The sequence below is a fragment of the Hyaena hyaena genome, unplaced genomic scaffold (assembly GCF_003009895.1).
Source record: "Hyaena hyaena isolate Hyena2069 unplaced genomic scaffold, ASM300989v1 scaffold_354, whole genome shotgun sequence".
NCBI classification, from domain to species: Eukaryota; Metazoa; Chordata; class Mammalia; order Carnivora; family Hyaenidae; genus Hyaena; species Hyaena hyaena.
The window spans coordinates 555,481-564,418 of record NW_024080988.1 but is presented as its reverse complement, the minus strand read 5'-3'; positions in this window follow the sequence as shown (position 1 = coordinate 564,418).

Below are 8,938 nucleotides of genomic sequence, written 5' to 3'. Positions count from 1 at the left end.
ACCCTGCAACTTTGCTGAATTCTTGGATCAGTTCTAGTAGGCTTCTGGTGGAGTCTGCCGGGTTTTCTATGTAGAGTATCATGTTGTCTGTGAAAAGTGAAAGTTTGGCTTCCTCTTTGCCAATTCTAATGCCTTTTATTTCCTTTTGTTGTCTGATTGCTGATGCTCGGACTTCCAGCACTATGTTAAACAACAGTGGTGAGAGTGGACATTCCTGTCGTGTTCCTGATCTCAGGGGGAAAACTCTCCGTTTTTCCCCATTGAGGATGATGTTAGCTGAGGGCTTCTCATAGATGGCTTTGATGATGTTTAAGTTTCTTCTATCCCAACTTTCTCGAGAGTCTTTATTAAGAAGGGATGCTGTATTTTGTCAAATGCTTTTTCTGCATCTATTGACAGGATCATATGGTTTTTATCTTTTCTTTTGTTAATGTGATCTAGATATTGGCAACAAACAATCTCCCTCCAAATTAATTTTTCCCTATAGCATTAATTTTCTTTTTCTATCCATGTACCACCTTTTACCTTTGAAAATCTATTGCTAAATATATTATATAACTATATTTTAATGAATCATATATATCCCTGGCTAACTATTTAGAGTACAGACCATTTGGCCAAGGTGAATTGAGGTAGGACAGAGGGTTAGAGTGATGCTAAAGGTTTATTTAGACTTATTATTTATTTAGGCTTAAAACAGCTAAGGGATCCTTAACTCTGAAGCTCTCATTGGTTGAAGTTTTATAGGACAGCCAAGAAGTTTGTTTAAATTGATATATGTGCCAATTATTATTTAAACAGCTCAATTCCAGACTTAGTTAAAAAAACCATCATCATAAGGAAAACATACCTGACAGATTTCTCGACTTAATGATAGATAATGTCATAGATGTTTTCTTGTATCAAAGTCAACACATCATTTATTCTGCTTTCTAGTGTTATGAGTGGCATTTAGTATAAAGTTTTCTGTCTTTTCTAGCATTCCCAAGTGATTTAATTTTCTCATTTTGCAATAAGAGTTGCAATCATGACAGAAAAGGTTATGTCCTTGAGAGACAGATTTCTATGAACAGCAAGGTCTCACTAGGATTCTTATCAGCATTCACTAAAGTATGCTGCTCCATGTCAGATAAATTTATTCATAATCCCCAAGTTAAGCTAAATAATGTAAATTTAAAGTAGGATCCGTTTACATTGTGCTTTACACCTGATAATTGTTGATGAGCCATTGCAGCCACTGCACTAAAAGCAGTTAACAAGAGAGGATTCATCATTGTATCGGTGCATTCTTACATCTACATCCTGTTCATTTTGACTTTTCCACAGAGTGTGAGAACAATGTAAGTTACCATAGTCAGACCTATTACTCAGACACTTTTCTTTTAAATCGATTTATGAATTACATTTCCAAATAAAAATTTAACTACCTCAGGTGCTCAGAGCTTGACTCAGAATCTGATAACACACATATGACATATACTGTTATTTATCTGGAATGAAGGATCATTTTTGTCAATGAACCATGAAAGGTGTTATGGCAACGTGCTTTGCTAAGAACTGATTACATGGAATTCGTGTGGTAATAAAACTGAACAATTCAGTAACTTAAGATATCATTTACTCTTCTAAGCAAGCTAATGCTTCATGTATCTCCTTTGGAGAACAGAGATACGGGTCTCTGCTTTTCATGCTTTAGCAAGATTAATGATTTTATAAATGTTGCCAAATAATAACAATATAATATATCTTCTTTATTCATAAAAGCCAAGTTCATTCTGGTGCTTATTTCTGTGTCATAAAACTGAAGGCTCTTATAAATGACAAAGCATTTTAAAAAGGGCTGAAAAGTAAATTTTAAAAAACTCATTTTGATCATATTTGTTGTGAGAATCTGAGCCAATCACACAAATCTCTGTTGCCAACTTCACCCTGGGAGACATACTACAGGGTTTCTTGTTCCCAAGGGGACAGCAGGACAGTAACACCAATGTGATCTTCAGTTTGGGCCCCAAATTCTTCTCCAATCTTATCCTCTTAACATAGAGCATTTAGGACCCAGGTGGATTTGTAAGGCCTGCTTTACAATTTTTGTTTAAGATTAAACCAGAAGGATCTGTTAAGAGAGACAGCACCACATGGTAGTTCAAAGCATAATGTTAAAGTCTGTTTAAGCATTCAATGAAATTGAAGCCACTTTGCTGTTTAAATTTCAGCTTCTCTATGTTTGAGTCTCCTCCTCTGTGAAGGAAGGAAGGGAGGGAGAGAGAGAGAGAGAGAGAAAGAAAGAATAGAAAGAAAGAAAGAAAGAAAGAAAGAAAGAAAGAAAGAAAGAAAGAAAGAAAGAAAGGAAGAATAGAAAGAATAGAAAGAGAAAGGATAGAAAGAAAGAAAGAGAAAGGATAGAAAGAAAAGAAAAAGTATCTACTTCATATAGACAAAGGATTTAAATGACTATACATAGTAATATTCAGATAAGTATGTTAGAAAAGGGCCTAGCAAATGGCAGACACCCGTAAAAACAAGCTAGTGGTGTTACAAGTTATTATTAAACTACCTGATAGTATACTTATGTTTCTAGACTCCATGTTAGATTTATTTGGAAATTGTAATCCTATTAAACTAACATTGTATGATGAACTAGAAGGAAAAGAACTGCAAAGAAGAAAGACATTTAATCCCCATTTATATCACAGTATAAACCCTCTTTAAAAACCTGGCCTAAGTCACTGGTTACTTGTATCAGACAACCAAAATCATCCTAGATAATTCCTTCATACCCCTCACTTCGTACTACTAGCAACCAAGTCCTGTGTGTTTTACCTTTAAATAGATGTTAAACCCTTCTCTGTCTCCATACTCTACTACCAGCCTACCACAAACTACTACGGTCGCTTTTCATATATTTTATTCTCAAATCACCTCAGCACTCACTGGCCGCCCATTGCACTTAGAATAAACGACACAATCCTTCCTTTATTATGTAAATTCCTGAGTGACCCGGCATGCATCTTACCTTCCCCCACTCCCACTCCATGTTGCTCCGCATTCCTCCTGTGACTCCTAAGGTCACAGCAATGTTGATTTTCCTTGTGTCCATGAAGTGATGGGAATGCAATGCCATCTTGATACACCTTAGGATATCTCTACCTGTAATACCCTTTTCCTACCTTCTTTGCCTGAGCTCAACTTTGTGTATCATCCTACTCCTGCTTTCTCAAGGAAGCATTTCCTGCATACTTAAGCTTTACTATGTGCTCCCATTTTCCACTTTCTTGGAACTTTGCTTCTCTTTTGTAGACCTTACACAATGATACAGACATTACTTGACTCATTTATTGAATGCTCCATCTATTGATTAAAGTAGAAGTTCCATAAAAAAACACAACATGTCTTTTCCCACACAGTATAAACATTAACAGGCACATTAACAATATCATAAATATTTTTGAATTAATGAAAACAGTGTTTTCCTTCTATCAAAAGCTTATTGTAATAACAGTCATTTTGCAAATCGTCATCTCAGAAATAGTCTACATTTGGTGTGGAGTGAGGTGGGGCCCCAAAGGGAAGTATCATGGAATTGGGGTTATATCCCATTTATGGCATTATGCAACTTCTCTGAGACTCAAATTATATCTGTTGTAAAATATGTGACTTTCACTTAAAAATTGTGTATTTCAGTACAAAAAAAAGCTGTATATTTTAATGTTTGTTTAATTTGAGAGATAGGGTGTGTGTGGATGAGGGGGAGGAGCTGAGAGAGAGAGAGAAAGGGAGAGAGAGAACTTCACAAGTGGGTCCCATGCTGTCAGAACAGAGCCTGACCCAGGGCTTAATCCCACCATTCGTGAAATCATGACCTGAGCCGAAATCAGGAGGCAGACACTTAAGCAACTGAGCCACCCAGGGGCTCCAATGATGTCTTTTAGTTCTGAACTTTTATTTATGAACTTTGATTCTTTAATCTTCCAGCTAATCTCCTTTACACCAACAATACCTTCTTTTGCTATATTTTTCCTTAAATACTACATTAAGAATAACTGCACTTAAAAAAAAAAAGAGTACTGTTTTCAGTGTTACTTGATAAAATGTACAGTGACTAAATGTATGGAGTTGATAAGTTTAAAATCAACTTATATTTTATTTAACTCCATATAAGTTCTATTTGAAAAATAGTGGCACATAAATGGATGAAACATACTCATTAAGGCAAGAGGCAGGAGTTACTCTGCTTACAAACTCCCCCCACCCCTTGAGGCCACCCCGCTCTCACTTCTCATCTTTGTTTCATAAGTTTCCCTCTTAGATTTCTCTGCCCCATCAATCCTCACCTCTGCTCACCCTCCATCTTTCAAGGTGTATTATGTCATTTAATTATCACAGCCATCCAATGAAATTGAATAGTTACTATTACTGTCTTCTTTTATAAATGACAAAGCTGAGGCATAGAGGGTTGGTTAAGTTGCCAAAGGTCATAAATGTATTAAGTGGAACAGGAAGGGCTGATTTCTCTATTTAAGTACAGGGAGCCCAGTATCTAAAGCTCACACAATCCCAAAAGATTTCTAATTTACTTTAAAATCAGAAGAAAAATACATAGATAAAAATGTCTTAAAGTGTTATTACAGTCTTTTTACACCAACATGGTCATAAAGTATGCATATATACAATTATATATATGAAGAAGGAGGCCCACAAGGCAAAAGTGCCTAGAACCCACTAGAACCTCCTTGAAGGTTATAATTATATCTTTTCACCCCACCGCACCCCTCAATGCCTAAATAGTAACAGGTGCATTATTGGAGTAATAAATAAATCTCTACAGTGCCAAAATAAGTAGCCCTTTGGTCCGGAATTTTAAACACAACTAGTCTAACTCCAGAGACCTTGTTCTTAACTACTGTTCCACAGTCTGAGTCAGGTCTCAAAATCATTTATACATAGGCACAATTATTAAGGAGTTCCCAGTTATGTGTGGTCACTGTGTTTTGCCCTTGGCCGTAATTCACTCAGTATTCCTTTGTGAGGTCTAAAATGATTCTAGTGAATTATGTGGATTAGAACATAATTTATGGGGAAAATAATAATAACTTATGTATCTGTGCACATGTGGCTTAAAATCATTTGTTTGTATACATTTCCAAACCCCTTCATACCATACTTCCCAATTTCTTCCTTGAGGATTTACACATAGTTTTTCTTCCCAAAGACATTTTCTTCCCTAAAGACGTTTTGCTACCTTTCTGCTTCCTAGTATTCCATTAAATTTTCACAGCTAACCACTAGTATGAATTGATAAAGCGGTTGATTTTATACTCCAGTTTAGTACTTGAACACATCTTTCAAATTATACCTAGAAGTCATTAGTTTTTAAGAGGTTTTATGTAGGTGTCTTTCATAAGATATTGAATGTTGTGCTTTTGTTCCTATATAAATCAACTGGCTATTCAGACTAGTAGGGAAATGAAAAATCTTCTGTTCCCAAGCAACACATGCCTGTTGTTATTCACCTTCCTAAGATCTGTTTCTAAGAGACCATTGCTATTGAGATTGTTAGCAAGTTCTTGAATGACAAATTGTTTCCCATAATATGGTCATAATACACTGGATGATGGGTTGATGCAATATGGAATTTAATTAATATGAAACATTTTTTTAAACCCCCTTTTCTCTTAGGAGCTTTACAAAAGTGATGTCTTGAAAGGCAGAACTGCCATGTATAACAATGACTTAATTCCACCTTCTGTTATCGCTGTTTGAGGTGATTTCTCTTCTTTTCCCCTGTCAATTTCTTACCTGTCTACTAATATTATTTGTAGCAGTAGTCATTATAGAATCAGAGACCATATGAGATAAAAGGGACTTTGAGAGGTCACAAATTGGAAGTACTTCATGCATGCTTTCATAAAAGATAGCTGTATCCTTAAATTTTACAAAAGCAAGAAGCACATTTGCTCTATTTGTTACTCATTTATATGATTCACAAGGTGAGCTTATTTTTTGACCTGTTCCACCACCCTTTCCCCAAATTTTTCTCACATAAGCCTAACACCTCACTTTGTCTCTAGTTACATTCAATTGTGTTTGGACACTTTTTCTTAAGTTTATACAATGCCCAAATATCTAGAGAAACACTGCCAGGGTGGCCATTGTTAAATGGACACTAAACTGAATTCTAAGCTGTGTGACCTTGAGTAGGAGTTGCCACCACTTATTCCTGTTTTCTTCCTTTTCAGAATAAGGTCTGTTGTTATTTGTGTTGATAGCTCAAGCTCTATTATTTGTATAAATGAAAATAAACCATTTGAGATAATAGTGAAAAAAACACCTCCTGGGATTGTTGCAAGAGCCAATAGGCTGATAGCCGATTATTACCTATTATCAGTCTATGATGGCTATCATTATTGTTTGCTTTTATGTGATAGCTGTTTGTTATTTAATTCATGCAATAGTAAGTTTAATGCACTGAGAATATGAGAAATATACTTCACTATATCCCTTCATAATTTAAAATGTACTTGAGAGATATATACAAAACACCAAGACTCAGTTGTTCAATAAATTTGTTGGATACCAACTTCGCAATTAATTTCTTCTATCAACACCTAAAAGAAGCTTGGTAGTTCTAAATTACTTTACCTCTTGGGTTGTTGTATTGTCTATTGGTTATATTTTAATTTATTTGAATGCAAATTCCAGTGTGCACTTTGAGGGAATGTTCAGCCCTTTAAATAATCAAATAATTATTTTTATTAGGGCTTTTGGAATATGTCTTTGAGAAGATTGCATTGATATATACCAATATATTTATATATTAATATGTCTATATTTATATATGATAAACCAGATATCAGAGCAATTCTTCTAAATAAAACAATTATGTAATGATTAAAATAACATATAAATTACATATACAAATATGTATTTTTCCTGCTACATTAGGTATTCATGTGGCTTAAATCAGATCAGATGTTGCAAGATGTTAGATTGGCTTGGATTCAGCCCGCAATAGAAAAGAAACAAATTCTTTGAACCCTTTTCCAGAGATTCAGATCAAAATTACTTCCCCCTCTTTATTTTGTCAGCAATATGTTAATAAAATTTCACTCTCAATTGCTCTCTTTTTGTTTATCTTAACATACTAGTTTTGTGCTTTTCCTGACAATTTACTACATTGTATATCATCAAAAGTCGCTAGAAAAAATATGAGTTTCTCAATCTTAGCTATTAAACTATCATTCTTTTAGAGGGTAGAAATGAAAATGAAACAATTTTGGAAGAAAGTATTTTTAGGCATACTGACCATCTCCTACCATTATTTACCTTATTATTTCTAGTAATACTTTGCCTGATTATCTAGAATTGACAATGGGTAACCCCAGATTTGTCAAATCTACTTCCTTGGCCAGGAATCTGGGGACTGAAGAGAAGATACAACCTGCTCCAAGGGAGCTGTGCTGTCCAAAAAAAAGCTGGTTTTCACCTTAGATTTTCTTGGAAAGGGTATTTGAACACAGAGGAAGGGAGTATATACAAGATGAGGGGTCGAAGAGTTGGCTCCAGTGGTTATTTTTAGAAATATTCACCATATATGAATGCTGACAAAAACCGAGGACTGATGGATGTGGTGGGGGGAGGGGGGGGCAGGGACGGGGGTACTTGTGGTGTTATATGAGCACTGGGTGTTATATGGAAACCAATTTGACAATAAACTATTTGCAAAAAAAAAAAAAAAAAAAAAGAAGAGGAAAAAAAACGGGTGTTTGCCAACTTGTTACTCATTTCAAAAATAAAGTATTTCTGATAAGGAAAAAAAAAAGAAACATTCACCATACTAGTTAAGAGGATTGTTGTACTTCCTGTGGATACTAAGTCAGAACAAGACAGGGGGTTGAGAGGTGATCATCAGAAACATGAAATAGGTGTGACCAAAAAGTCCAACAGTTCTAAGAGACCAGTATTCAAGGTCTCTAGAATGGATTAAAAATGACTAGGTTTTTATTTAAAAAAAATAAAGTTTCAAGGTTTTCCAGCTTTCCCAGTTAATGATGGAATGTGTCAAGTTTTGCTAATGACTCTAATGTCTAACCTGGGGAAGAATTTGCACCTTACACTCATTGAATCAGACAGGAAAACAAAATTCAGAATGTGGAGTGTATGGTTCCAATTCTTACCTAAACAGATAAAGAAAATTAATATTCCCTAATTTTGCTTTTCTAGGTATTTTTGTTTTGATTTTAGTGAGTATTTGAGATGCAATAAATGTAGAACTCAGGGAAACCAAAGAAAAGATATCTCTGTAAATGACAGTGCTTAGGGAATTACTTTTGCATCCTGTTTTTTCTTTGAGTTTTATCTTTCACATTCATATCATTTCTAATTTATTTCATGTCAACAAATCCAACTAATAAGAGGGTTTTTGTCTCTTCTTTTGTTTTTTTTTTCTGTTTTAGTGAAAAAATAGATAAAGATAAATCATGAAAGTACATCTTCTCCAATAATTATTTCTCTTTCAAGTAAAACACCATTTTAAAGAAATGGTGAACATTTAAAAGAAACGTATTTTATTATAGACTTAAAGTATTTTAAAAGTGTGGTTTTTAATTCCACACATTAAATCATTCACTAATAACAATGCTTTATATATTTTCTTGGTGATTTGCTAAACATTTTAAACACTTTAATATTCATTATTTTATTTGGTTTTAACAACACACTTGAGTTAGTTGGGACAAGCATTTCCCCATTTGAAAGAAAGAATAATTTATGCTATTTTTATGGGTTAATTGACAAAAAGCAATTTGCAAAGCCTACCATCTGTACAGCACTACAATACAAAAAATTTTTGTGTGAAAGCAAAAAAAGTAGATAAGCAGTAGATATTTTGATTTCTAGTAGAAATATTAGTATAGCTGGTAGACTCTTTTAAAATGGAATA